Source organism: Oryzias latipes, chromosome 16 (genome assembly GCF_053564925.1).
Source record: "Oryzias latipes strain Hd-rR chromosome 16, Olatipes_Hd-rR_3.1".
NCBI lineage: Eukaryota > Metazoa > Chordata > Actinopteri > Beloniformes > Adrianichthyidae > Oryzias > Oryzias latipes.
The window spans coordinates 14280368-14295372 of NC_136252.1; the positions used below are offsets into that span (position 1 = coordinate 14280368).

General features: G+C 41.3%; 1 protein-coding gene across 25 annotated transcripts in view; it reads left to right on the forward strand.

Moving 5' to 3' along the window:
- The first annotated feature begins 4169 nt into the window (after positions 1–4169).
- Positions 4170–15005, forward strand: part of LOC101157968 (uncharacterized) — a 197254-nt gene continuing 186418 nt past the window's right edge. For 7 of the 25 annotated variants that reach the window (XR_013648314.1, XR_013648306.1, XR_013648318.1 and 4 more), the window contains exons 1-2: positions 4366–5124; positions 5695–6066. The gene's annotated coding sequence lies outside the window, so the exon portion shown is untranslated. Of the gene's footprint in view, positions 5125–5694; positions 6067–7124; positions 7953–15005 lie in introns of those variants that run through there. The other 18 variants (XR_013648316.1, XR_002291942.3, XR_013648300.1 and 15 more) reach the window with 15 other exon arrangements.

The window sequence follows — 15005 nt, forward strand, 5'->3', positions numbered from 1 at the left end:
AACGGAGACTCTGCAGACCTGAGGTGTGTGAGGATTCCTCTCTGTATCAAAAGGGACTGATAAAGGAATGGGACAAGATTTTCCTAAGGGATGGTGTCCTGGGGAGGGAATGGAAAGAGCCAGGTTCTGGACTTGCCATCTTCCAGGTACTCATCCCCAAACAGGAAACGAGGGACATCTGGAGGACGTATCATGAGGACATGGGTCATCCAAGCAGCGAGAGGACCTATATGGCCATTCGACAGCGCTGTTACTGGCCAGGGATGTCACAGGATATCGGGGTCTGGACGGATTCCTGTACACAATGCATCATCAATAAAGCTGGACCATCTGGGAGGGCACCCCTCCACCCTATCTGCACATCATACCCCTTTGAGGTCGTTGGTGTGGACTACCTCTCCCTAGGCCGTCCAAGTGACAGGTACCAATACATCCTGGTAATCACAGACCTGTTCTCAAAGTATGCTATTGCAGTGCCCACCAAGGACCAGGCCGCAGACACTACAGTGCGGGCCTTATATGATCACCTGATCCATACATTTGGTTGCCCAGAACGCATTTTAACAGACCGTGGTGCCGCCTTTGAATCTTTACTAATGAGCCAATTATGCCAACTCTATGGATGTGAAAAGAGCCGTACTACAGCATACCACCCACAAGGTAACGGAGCTTGTGAGAGGTTCAACCAGACGCTCCTAAGACTCTTAAGCTCCCTGGGTGAGAGGCAGCAACCAGAGTGGCACAGCAAACTGCCTGCTTTGGTTCAAGCATACAACAATACAGTCCATAGCACTACGGGGATGACTCCACATTTCATTGTTTTTGGAAAGCACGCTAGGTTACCAGTGGATTGGACAACTGGCCTCCACCCTACCGTTGAGAAAAGCACCTTGGAAGGGTGGGTGAAGCAGCATCATCATGCCCTTAACCAGGCATATCAGGCTGCCAAGCAACAGTCTGAACAAAGGAGAGAACAGGATCAGACTCGCTACAATCGAAAAGCAAGATTGCGACCCTTGCTCCCAGGAGAGCGTGTCTTGATCCGTAACTTCCGCAGGAGGGCCAGGGGGAAGCTAGCGCCAAGGTGGACCCCAGAGCCATTCGTTGTGGTGAACCAACTAAGAGAAGATCACCCAGTATACCTTGTTCGCCCAGAGGGTAAGGAAGCTCCCACACGCACAATTCACCGTAACAATCTGCGTTTGTGCCCTGTTGACATGGTGCAGGAAAATCCAGGGCTTCAGGAGTCAGAGAGGCCAGTGATGCAACCGGACAATCTGCCACCTCCTACCTTGTGGCTTCCCAGGCTGGTGCTTAGCCAAAGAGCACCCGAAGACAAGGATGGACACCAGGCTGAAATGCCCCAGCAGGCTAGACCACCTGACCCTCCAGAAAATTCAGCAGTTTGTGAGGGGGCTCTAGTACGCCGTTCCCAGCGCCCCAATATTGGCATGCCTCCTGTAAGGTACAGTGAGTAATTGGCCGAGACGACCAATGTTAAAGTTGGGGGGGAAAATGTCGGAGGGTTTACCTTTTTTTCCCAAATTTGGTGCATGCTTTGTTTGTTTCTTTGTTTTGTTTTTCTGTGTGCGGTGATGTTTTGGTTTGCTGTGATTTGGTCAATTATTACCGGGTGGAAGGACTTACAGGGACAAAAAAAGGACTAATTGGGAAACCCCTCCCCAACCCCATACGATTGGCTGTGGGCGTCATGCCCTCTCTTAAAAGCCAGAGGGCAGGCGAGAGCAGGAGGACGGCAAAGCTCCGACAAGGAAGGACGGCAAAGCTCCGACGAGGAAGAGCCTGAGAGAAGGAACTGCACGGAGACCCAGCAGAGCTACACGGAGGCGCGCTCACTGGAGGAATTCAAACATCCGAGGCAAGTGAGGACTTTGACGGGATCGGTAGAGAAGAAGACGAGCCCTGGACGTGACGCGCTGTGTGGGAGGAACTATTCAACGCGATTTCTCAGCTAAGTAAAGGAACGTGGCACTTTTAACTCTGGAGAGAGAGTGTGTCCAGACATTGTTGTAGTGCTGAGAGTAAGGACGTCTCTTTACATCCTCAGTGAACGTCGCAGGGCCAAAGGCTGCAACTAGAGGAGCTGCGCTGGACCTGTCTACACTGAGCTCTGCTCCTACCAGATTCTTCCCTCTTAAGACTTAGTTGGGATTGAAAGCTCTTTTTAATTTATTTATTTGGACTGCTGATCCAGCCTTACCGTTTTTTAAAACTGTTTTATCCTGGTGGATTTTATTATTTTGTTGACTGTTGACCCAGTTGTATTTTTGTTTTTATTCTGACCGATTCTTTTATTTATTTTAGTCTGTTGTCCCATCCGTATTTTTAACCATTTTACTCGGGTTGGGTTTTAACTATTTTTTAAAGATCAAGACTGGACAACTGTATTAATACAACATTTTTCGCTGTATAAAAATTTTTAAACTATACTTTTGCCTGGCATTTTCATTTCTGAACCTTTGGTATCTCTGCGAACCTGACATACTTACCATAGAAATGTCGACCCAGACCAACTTGGACCAACCACTGCTTACTGACGATTTCTTGTTCCAACATGGCAGCGTCCATATCACGAAAAAGGGAGACTGGATCAAATTAAATTGGTTGAAATTGGAAGAAAGTCATTTTTCACGGGTGACATCACACTCACTCAGTTCAGTTCTCCTATACTGTCAATGGTCCCACCTGTCTGTCCTTCTTTTGTTGTTGGAATTACAACAGGAAGGGCAGAAAGGTAGATTTAAAGATGAAAAGCCCATATTTCTTCAATACATCTACCAATCAACCAACCAATCAACAAATCAACAATCAACCAACCAACCCATCCATCCATCCATCCATCCATCCATCCATCCATCCATCCATCCATCCATCCATCCATCCATCCATCCATCCATCCATCCATCCATCCATCCATCCACCATCCATCCATCCATCCATCCATCCATCCATCCATCCATCCATCCATCCATCCATCCATCCAACCAACCAACCAACCAACCAACCAACCAACCAACCAACCAATAAATCAATCAATCCACCTATCCATCTGACATCATATATCAGTAAGACAGTCAATCTTATTGCCCTTTGTCTTTCATACAACAGCATTGCGAACAAAGTGAAATAGTATTTCCTGGAACCATTAGAGTGACGGTAAAAACAACAAAATAGAATACTAGTAAACACCAATAAATAAATAATAAATAGTAAATAAATCAAAGAGCAACCCCACTCACCCGACTCTCCTGACCCCCAACTACCTTCCATCCATCCATCTAACTCCACCCAAACTTACCTCCATACGCCCACAAAAAAGTTTGCGCAGTGATGTCATACACCCGACCAATCAACAAGTCCACACGTTAATGTCCAGTTCCAATGAAAGCAACAATATCCTAACCACTGATCCAGATTTAGCACTGCCCCCCCCCCCCCCCCCAACGCCATCCCATCCCCAAGTCCCAAACACAATCCCAGCTCACGCTTTCAGAAACCTTCAAGTGAACAAGACAACATGTTTGACGCACCTTTGACATGTTTTCGGCATCATTCACAGCTGCTGTGAGGCAAATTCTAACCTAAAAGGGAAAAAAAGAGACCTGCTATATATTTTTTTTAAGATATTTTAGGATGAATCCTTGCTGGTAGCTTTCCTATAAGAGGAGCACACTATTGTCCTCGTTCCTCATGTTCTAGTATAGAGCCTTCGCTGCCTTTTTGTTGTTCTTTTATCTGTTTGGGACAGACCCAATGAAAGAGGGATCAACAAAAGTGCCAGAGGAAGTAAGTGACATTTTTAAGATATATATATATATATATATATATATATATATATATATATATATATATATATATATATATATATATATATATAATATATATATATATATATATATATATATATATATATATATATATATATATATATATATATATATATTTATATATTTATATATATATATATATATATATATATATTTTTTTAAATATGTCTTAATGTAAGAGTTAGTAGAAACATTCCACTAAACGTTTTTAGTAGAAACATTCCACTAAACGTTTTTTTATTTTGGTTTTGATGTGTTTTTTGGTTGATTAAAAACATTTGAAATCAGTTTATGTCTGCTTTCCAGCCAGTCCTGGGTCTAATATTGTGTGAGTAGTTGTTTGACTTTGAGAGGGCGGGACTCTTTGGAGAGCGAAATGAACTAGGCGCGGCCAAAAAGGAGCCCCATCCATCTATCACACGTGTAGACAAAGGGGGACTCCACAACACAAAGCTTGATGTGCCCTCAACAAACTTTTTTCAGCCCCCCCCTCTACGGCCCACGGGAGCGCGCAGCCGGCGAGCCGCCCCGCAGGTGAGTGCGACTCCGCTTTGCGTCTTTTCTCCTCCTCACTCCTGAAGTGAATTTCCAGTCAAAAGTTGCGGGCTGTAGTTGGTGCGTCAGCGCTCCAAACTTGAACACAAAGCAGGAGACAAGAGGGCGAGAGACATAGAGAGACTGCGGCGGCGAGCAGGGAGAGGGAGAGGAGCGGTCCCCCTTTTCCTTTGTCTGATGCGCGTTGAGGAGAGAAGTTGAGGAGATGCTCAAAGACGCATCTCCACATTAGCCAGTAAAGACCTACGTATGCTGCTCACGATGACTTGTCTTTGCGCCTAAATGTGGGTGAGAAGGAGTTTGTCTTGATTCCGGTGTTTTTTGTGTGAATTTTTCGTCTCTTGGGGATGTTGCAACACTCAAAGACAAAGAAAGAAAGAAAAAAAAAGCCCGGCAGAAGTTTGCGCGTAAAGGATGTTTTAAGCACGCGTAAAAACAGACAAAGTAGCAATTTGTTAACTCTGATGTAATTTGTTTTTTTCCATCTTTTGCTCCATGTTTTCATTTGACAGCGGTGTGTTGTTTTTTTGGCGAAGTTGCTTTTACTGCAGTGTGGGAAGTCAGCACAAAGCCATCAGGTGTAAATTCAAACAAAAGCCTGGTGCAGTGGAACTTTTTCTTGTTGCGCACGAATGTAGAGGATGACCCGAAGAAGTAAAGATGAGCGCAGACGTGGGCGCGTTTACAAACTTCTCAGAGCGTCCTGGAAGCAGATCAACAGGTATTTGACGCTGCTGCGTCTTTGTTACTGTAAGGCTCCTTTGTTCTCAGCCCATACAAAGAACATCGACGGAGGGAAGCGCCTGACCACCCGGATAGAACTTTTGTAACTCTTTGGAGCGAGTTTGTGGAGTTTCTTTATTATATTTAGACATTCATTTGAGAGTTTTAGACTTTCTTTTGTTCTTTTTTAGTCCTTAAATACATTTGGAAGTTCATTTCTTCCCAGAAAAATCAGCTTGAAAGGTTATCTTTCAGTTTAAGGGGAAAGCAATAAAGTATTTATTTAAAAATAGATTTTTCACTGTTTGGCGCATTCTAGCCTTACAATTAGACTTTATATGAGTTAACAAAAGAATTTTGACACTAAATGAAGTGGTTTTCTTTTTAGACTGACATTTCTCATGAGAAAAAGAGATCCGAGCTTTAACTTTACCTGTTGAAACGCTCCAAAAAATTTGAAAACTTCCTTTGTTTGTTAAAAGCTTGAAGTCAGTTACATTGACTGTTGCTTAGTTACAGCCCTCTCATCCTATTTTGACTTTTAAAAAAAAACCTTTTCTGTCTTCAGGTGGGATTTAAACACAGATTAACCAGCGAAAGCGTTCGGTCCTGTGGGAGGTAAAGAGGAAAAAAAAATATGCCGAACTTCCGTGGAGGATGCTCAGAATCACCAATCAAACGAATTTCAAGAAGAGAAGGATTAAGAGAATTCCACTTTTTTAAATTTCTTTTTAGCTTTATCACAGGAGGATTTAGACTTCAACTCCTTATGCAGTTGGATTGCAGCTTTTTTTGTTTTTTGGAAACTTGTGGAGACACTTTTGAGGATTATGAAACCTCTTTGCCGTAAATCTCTCTGGGAGACGCGTCCCAGGCCAGAGCCTCCAGGACAGCAGGATATTGCTTCTCATCTCCTCCTTGGGCCTTTGCACACACCCAGGTAAGATTACTTTTTTAGTGGGACTCGTTCAGCCACTTGTTTTACAAGGCAGGTTCCGCTGCAAACACACATCCTCATGGTCAAACATGACCTCTTCGCTTTTGCTGCAGTTTCCTTTAAAGCAATTTTGTGTTTTATATATGAGCTTATGGGACGTCCAAAGTTTTTGTAAAGAGGGCCAACCACTCTGCCTGCATTCTTTGAACCCCTCTGCCATGTTATACTTATTTCTTCACATAGAACGAGAATGCATGACAAATTAGCATTTTACATTTTTTTACCCAAATTACTGTGAATTTGTGATTTGAAGATCAGAAATAAAATCATGAAATTGTCTGTCTGGAATAAAAACTTTCATTAGCATTAAATCTGGGTTCTGTGACATAAAATGAATGTTTGAAAGCTCGCACATGGATCTAGTCATCAACAAGGATGCATCGGAATGGAGCGGAGCAGGGAGGCGTTGGCCCGCCCACTGCAACTGAGAGTTTTTTCAAACGGCATTTTGTCCGTCTAAAGAAATACTTATCTTCGATTTGTTTTTATTTGTCCTCCAACATGAGAAAAATGCTACAAATTATGTTAAAATCCCCCAAAACAGGATTTCGATTGGAGTGGGTCTTAAAGGCTCTGAAGGTCAAGTCGCCACAGGTTGTTTTACAGGTTTTCAACGGGTCATAACGTCATTTTAGCCAATCACAACCAAGAAATCATGCATACAGGTCTTAGAAAGCGCTGGGGGCTGCATGTTATTGATTTTAGGAGAGGAGCCTGGGCGCTGCTGGAAATTTGACTCATGTGCCGGACTTTGGATGTGCCGTTATGTCATTTTCCGTTTTTTTTCTCTTTCGAAATTAAACTGAAAAGATAGGCAAGTGTTCCCTGATTGAGGTGAATTAATGTCACGAGTGGGTCACTTAAACGGGGGCATTTAAGCGAATTGAAGGAAACCCCACCCTTTGGATATTGTGTTTTTGAAGGACTTTTGTTTAAAATGTAAAAAAAATCCCACAAATTTACTTTTTTATGACATAATACCATGGGGATTATTTCTTTTTCTTTTTATTTTTAATGTGCATCATATGCAACCCCATTTGTGGGTTCTGTTTTGTCATTCCAGTCATTCAGGTTCTTCTAAACAGCGGCGCGCCAAATCGTTTCATCAGTCGAACGGCAGTGTGTGCTCATGTGGGTTCTAAGTTTGAACCATTCAGCTCACTGAGGTGACAGTGCCTGTTGCTTTAAGGCGCAAACACTTATCCAACAACAAACGCTCCTGTGAGAAGGAGGGAAAGTTGGATCCGCTCCTTTCTCTCTCCTCCTCTGCACCCAATGATGTCATTGGGAGCCAATGAGAGCCAACAGCGGCATCCAAGCTCGGCCCCTAAAGCCCCTTTCTTGTGCATGGCAGCCCACATGGTGCTGCAGCATCACATTTTCACCATGCGTTGCTCTGCAGCAGAGATAGGAATGTGGCTCAGGGCTACGCTCTGATGTTAATCTACCGTGTCTGCACAGAAATGAGTTCTCCATCACTGTAAGCAGTCTGTAAGTCTGCGAGGAGGACGCTGAAGGAGCGAGGAGAGCTGACATTTCATTTAAGATTAATTGGCAGACTAAGCACATCAGTCACCAAGACATTTCATTTTAATAACTTAATGAGCAAAATCCAATCAAATAGGACAGATTTCCTCCTATCGGGAGGTTTTATGGCTGTCATTCACTCCCAAATAATATATTTTAAAACAAGAACAGAACAATCTTTCAGTCACATAACACCTCCTATGATGTGCATCAGCCTAAAAAACCTCCTCCAATGTTGTTGCTGTTTTTGAGGCATAAACACAAGCAAAAGCCAGGAAGTGACTGGATCAGAGGGATTCCAGGTAAGCAGACGCTGTGCTGCGTATGTGCAGACAGCGATGAGCCATGGATCTTTAGGAGACGGAACAGACAGAGTCAGAAGGGGGAAAAGTATGCACAGCATTTCTTTCTGATGCTGTCCAGACATGCTGGTATTTCCCATAACCTTTTGTCTGCTTCACTGACTTGTGTCTTTCTGCTCTCCTGGTACAGCGCTGATTAAATCGAGCACAACTACCGCTGGTAAACATGACGTAATTCCCACCAGCATGGGCTTGTTTACATTTAAAATATATGTATATATATATTTACCAGAATCTGCAGCTTTTATTAAACTGCTTATCAATAATGCAAGCCCAATGCAGCATTCCGGATATTTATTTCATACATTTCAATCTATTTGCTTCTAAACCTAATGTCAAAAGGATTTTGTGCTATCTCAGAATCTCACCGATCATCATTTGACTTGTAAAATCGGTCCCAGAGGTCCTTTATTTATGATTATACCGTTTGTAGCCCAAATAAAACAGAACTGTGATGTTTTCTGGAACATAGTTTCTGTAGAGCAGCAAGAGTACCTTAGAAATTAGTCTCTGAGCTGTGCCAATTGGCACGAAGTAAGCCTGCCCTCATTTCCCATCATTTCTTTGTTTTACACACTCTCCCACTAGCTTACAGCACCTCAGAACCCCAACCTAACATTATTGGTGCAACAAAACGGCGAGCGATATCGGAGCTATCCAGCAGTACGGTTTTGAGCCAGATGTCAGCTCAGACGAGCAAAACATGGATCTAGTCATCTAGAGTAGAGCAGGCAGCTTGGGGCCCGCTCAGTGTATTTTCTGCATCACAAATACAATCTCTTTTCAACTGCATTTCTTTGTCTGCTCCTGACACAACGATTTGAACATAGAAATACTGAGAAATGCAGATTTAGGCTTCATTTTCCTTATATTGTCCTCCATCATCAGAAAAATGAAAAATTTTCCCACAATTTCCATCGCAGTAGGTCGGTAACCCTTGTGCTATCCTAGGCACTTTAACATTGGGAGTTGGGTCATCTAGACCCACTAGACAGTGCACTGAACCTTTTATCTTCAATGATTTGTGATCTTCACTGGTGTCCATGGTATCCACCTTTGTCATGGTAGGGAGAACACGTCAATGTAAGGGTGGGGTCATCTAAGATAGCACAAGGGTTAAGGACATTGTTTTTCTCTGGCTCTGATTTTTTTTAACACAATAATGTAATTAAACAGGAGAGGAATCAACAAAATTCTCATCCAGTTTTCATTATCCGTCTTTCTGAGCTGGGCTGCCGTTGTGTAGAGTTGATTAGACTCCAACGCAGTATCAGTCCTGGTGTAACTGATCACCACCATGAGCCTAATTCTGACAGACATCTTCTGGTCACCCTCAGGAAGCCATCAGATTTATTTTTAACTTCTCATTGTTTGTAGCTCGTGGGGAAACGCAAGAACCTTCTCTCAGGAGCCACATTGATAAACTTTATGTGGACGCACTTGGTTTTATCTCCTCTTCATCGAGCAGCAAACATCTAAATATAGAACCACTTTCTGTGTTGGATCAGTCTTTGTTGAACTGATATTAATTTTGCTCCCAAGCATCACTATATCAGTTGTTTTAGGACTTCTGAGGAACGAAAACGTCTTAAGATAAGTGAAGTCAAAATCTTCTTTTAGAATAATTTTGTTTCCTTTTTCTCTCTTACCAGCTGAATTTAGGTTGATCCTCCCTTTGTGGAGAAAACTGAGTCACACAAGACTTCATTCTCTGTCTATGGTAGAGTAAATGACAGTGCAGTGAAAACATTAGGCCCGCCGTCACTAATCGTAACGACAGGCCTAATTCTCCAAGCTACAAGCATTCTGCAGTCATCCTGTTGCCAGCTATCGGAGCTTCGTTTTAACGCTCAGCGGCTGTGGCCACGAGATAAGTCAACGTCCTTTACTGCCATGCTAATACATACCAGCACTGGGGGGGGGGGGCGAATAAATTATTTCTTTATGACTGCACACCAGGCAGACTGTCGGAAGAAGGGGAAGGCGAGATGGGAAGCGGCTGCATATGGGAGATGGAGCAGAAAGAGGCTAAACGATGAAATGATGAGATGGAAAGAACAAGGATGCAGAGAAAATAGAGTCTAAAAGCAGAAGAGTTCAAATAATAAAGACTCCGCTTCATGGCCAGCTTTTTTCTGTGGTTGGTGCTTTGCGTTACTGCTACTGCGGTGCAGGAGTTGTTTTGTGTGAAGTGGTCCTTTCAGTTTCTGTGTTAAGGCGTGGACAGATAACTATAGAGTGCTTCTCACTTTTGCAGCCATCAAGAGCATGGTAGTTTATTAAAATCTGTGCCAATATATTGTTGTAGCTTCACCTGCAAAAGACTTGATATGACACTGATTACAGATTGTGGAACAGAAAGAAAAGTTGGTGTATTCCGTGTTTTCCTCACTATAAGGAGCACTTAAAAGCATTAATTATAAAAAAAGTACACCTTAAAATTTGGATGTGCTTGATGTTGAAGCGATTTTGAGAGGTACATGGTGCTCTGTCAAAATGTCAGTCTGTTTGTTTTTTTAATTAGTTGCAAACAAGTTTGAGTGTTATTGTGACTATGCTAAGGTCGCTAACGTGTAGCGGTGTCGGACTGTGTTTTGTTTTCGTGTTACTAATGAGCTTGGGAGTTAGCGCATAGTCACAGTTACTTGTTTAAGGGATATCAGTCTGTTTTTTTACATGTTGGAAACAAGGTTGTGATTTACAGGTGGGCCTGTAGTGAATGCCTAAACGTGGCTAACGTGTAGCGTGTTGGACTTTGGTCATATTAACGTTTGTTTTAGCAAAATCAGTCTGGTCTTTTATGTGTTGCAAATACGGTCGGAAGTTACAGATATTGTGAATATGCTAACGTAGCTAGCGTAGCTAACGTGTGGGAGTGTCAGACTGTGATTTTTTTTTTTACCTATTACTTATGAGGTTGGGAGTCACAGCGTTGTCCCAGTAACATTTATTTAAGCGGTATCAGTCTGTTTTTTTACATGTTGGAATTGTCAAGATTGGGATTTGCAGTATTAGTGCCTACGCCAGTGTGGCTAACGTGTGGCGGTGTCGGACTGTGTTTTGTTTACGTGTTACCAACAAGCCTGGAAGCTAGTGTCTAGTCACAGAGCTAGTGCAAAGTCACAGTAATAGTCACACTGCCACCCTAACGTGTAGCAGTGTTGGACTGTGGTTGGGAGTTAGCGTAATCACATTAACGTTTGTTTTAGCTGTCTGTTTTTATGTGTTGCAAATAAGGTTGGGAGTTACAGGTATTGTGAATACGCTGACTTAGCTAACGTTTGGGAATGTAGGACTGTGTTTTCTTGGAAACAAGATTGGGATTTGCAGGAATAGTGACGCTAGTGTGGCTAACATGTAGCAATGTTTTTTTTTTTTTTTAAACGTGTTGGATCCACTTGCAGATAAAAGATACATTCACATTTTCCTGGCTGGAAAACTGTTCAGCTGGATTGCTCCAATATTGCTCGCCATTTTTGTCGCCTCTCTAAAGTTACCTTGGGGTTGTGAGGGGCTGTAAGCTAATAGGAGAGAGTGTAAACAAAAGGATGATGGGTTATCAGGGGAGTGTTACCTCTACGCCAACAGTCCCGTCCACAACTCAGTGGCAAATTCTGCAGCAATGAGACACAGCAACTCATTGAAATGTGATCGGATGAATTCAGACTCATCAAAGCAATTTTAACGTGATAGACATTGTTTCTCACAATCTAAATGTCATAAACAACAACCATGAAGCAGCATAAAGCAACGCGTTGCTGGATGTTTATAATCATTACGGTCGAATTATAAAGTTTGAATTGGTAAAATTACTGTAAAGGGCAGGACGTCCGTAATTTCTGCCTCTATCTGCCCTCATAATTCCTGACCAATGCCTAAAGAGATCTTTAGTCATGTGATTTTGTTTACAAGCTTTAGTCCGGAACAGGAAAGGCCACTTGATGGCAGTCTGAATACAAACCAAATGCAAGGTTCAGGACATGACCCGGAACAATTTAAGCGGACCCTGGCTGGAACAAACGGTTTTCCAATCTGAATACACCCTTTTCAAAACAGGGTTTTTGATTTTGGCTAAAAACGGCTTAAAGACCACTGGGAACTATTTTACAATAGAGCAAAAAATATTTGGATTTGGACTTTAATAAAGTCTGACTAATGGACTTTTCTCTGACTCTTTTGTCTCACTTAATGTGCCCTAAAGTTCGGTGTGCCTTATAAATGACATAAGTTCAAAACTAGACCATTCAATATGGTTTATAATCCAACAATGCAGAAAATACAGGAAATAAATCTGGTAATACTTTAGCAGAAAACTTTTGATACAGAAAAAGTCAGCTTAGATTGATATTTATCTATATTGCGTTCCGTTTTATTATACTTTTTTCTGCCTGCAGCACAGTTGTCCCGTGGGTTTTTGTTGGGACAAAATAAAACAACACACTAGTGCATGGCAAATCAGTTGGAAAACGAATATAAGTGAGTGCCAAAATCAAAAATTCACGGGATGATAGCTCACATGGTGTGTTATGAGACAAGTCGAAGCATCTCTAAAGATATTGTTTTCATTTTAGCCCACGTATAGATATGGGGACACAGTTTCCAATAACAGCTTTTTGCCAGTTGCCTATCTGTCTGTTACAGATCAACTTATTACCTCCATAAATGCACAGCATGTTGCCGTCTGGGAATGGACTGGTAATCCCTCTAAAGACTGGGGGGTTTTATCAAAACGAAATCTGCTTCCAAGCACGCGTCAGGTATAACGGTACAGAACCGTGCAGTTGCCTGGTTTACAGAAATGTGCGTAGAGACTGGGATTTTATCGTAGACAAATCTGTTATTGTCTGGTGGTTAAGAGATTACCAGGCTGTGATTTTACAGACACAAAAACACACATAAGTGTCATTAGAGGATGAACACGGCTGCATAATAAAAGCACAGAACAGTTTAGATGTATCAGTTCCATGCCCTTTAATACAGTGATTGACTGTGGGGTGATGATACAGTATTAAGTCAGTAAATCTTCAGTTGACAGCATTTATTATACACACATCATAGTCATATTTTTTTCAATGCAATTTGGTTTATTTGTTTCCCATTTAAAACCAGATAAGAGAGAATGAGGCATGACTTAGATTAAGAGTTTAAATATCTATGCTAGTTCTGCTTCCATAATTAAAACACCTATTTTAATTGGTTTGGCCACGAGCATAAACATACACCTTCAAGATAGTTGTAGTTACTAGGAAACTGCATGATTAACACAAGAAAAAAAACAAAACAATATAAGGACATCACACCTCTCCTGAGTTTTCTTTAACATCAACCATTTGCCATAATTTCATAAAAAGCTCAAAGGCAAATTTAATTTTATACAAGACGATATAACATAACAATTAAAACAAGTGGTGTATTCCACAGGATGTGGTTATTTCCAGTTCTTAGTCCCACTCTGATTATGTTTTTATTTATTTTAAATGTGTCTCCAGTGGCGTTTAAGTTATTTTTGTGCCATTTTTTGCCAACATTAAAAAAAAAACCTGTGTCATTTTCTGGGACATAGTATCTGCAGAGCGGCAGGAGTTCATCCCTGAGTTGTGAGTGAGACCAACTCAGAGATGTTCTCACAAACAGAGCAGGGATGTGGAGGCCCACCCATAGTAATCTTTTTTATCTGCTCCTGATTCACAATGTCAGAACAAATTGTTAAAAACACCAAAAACACAAATTTTAATCAGAGTGAGTCTTTAACCCTTGTGCTATCTTGTGGGGTCCAGATGACCCCACCCTTATATGGACGTGTTCTCCCTACCATGACAAAGGTGGATAAAGGTGGAAAGATTTCATGTAATCCATGGACACCAGTGAAGATCACAAATCATTGAAGACAAAAGGTTCATCACACAGTCTAATGGGTCTAGATGACCCAACTCCCAATGTTAAAATGCCTAGGATAGCACAAGGGTTACGCATAGTAACTACAGTTTGAAACAGATTAAGCCATATGGCTATCTACATATCTAGCTTATTAAATATTTGATTGATGAGTAATGAAAAACAAATTGTTTTGTGGGTTATTTCTTTTAACTCAAGTTGAGAACCTTTCTTTCTGTTTCTTTATATAGTTTATTTAACAGGGACGGTGTACAGTTTATTTATTACAGTTTATTTTAGCCTATATTCATAGCTAAGCTGCTGAGTTTCAGTGTAAATTAAAAGCTATAGTCTGGTACAAAGCATCTTTTCTTCGATTTATCTCCTGTACAAGCTACTGCTAATGCTAACGCTACCACAGGATTTTGTCTCTTTATAATCACTAAAAGTGTTTCAAAGCTAAGTTTCCTTCGCAAAGTCTTGCTGTTTATCAGTTGCCTTCATGAATAATTCAAAGATAAAAGGAAATTTGACAAGACAGGCCGAGTTTTTTATTCTTTTTTTTTCTATCTTCACACAAATAACCCAAAAATATGTCTGTTTTTCACATCTTCTTTCCTTGAAATTCTTTAGTTATCCAGAGATGTGCGTCTCTCTGTGCTAGGTAGTAAGTAATATGCTGCAACTGTCAGTCACACCACGGCTGCGCTAAAACTAAAGCGGAGCAGCAAAGTCTGTAGAGCAGGGGTGTCATTAAAGCCGACTATTGCTTTGGAATCTGCCGTCATTTGATCGCCACAGGGCTTGTAATATTTTTTGACAGTAATTATTTTTTTATTTACTTCACAAAACAACACATGATCAGAGAAAATAAAAAACATTAACTATTGCATGAGGGGGTGGCAGTGAGGAAAAAAATGTAACTGAAAAGCATGAAGGAATGAAAAAAAAACTGACTCAAAGTCCAACTCTTTTGGCCTAGAAGTGTCACTTTAAATTTCTACCTTTGATTTCCCATTTTAAGAAAAAACAAACTTTATCTCATTCAAGAAAATATGTCTTGAATTCAAAACGCATAAAAATCCTAATGGTTTACATTAAATGCCTGTATTAATATCA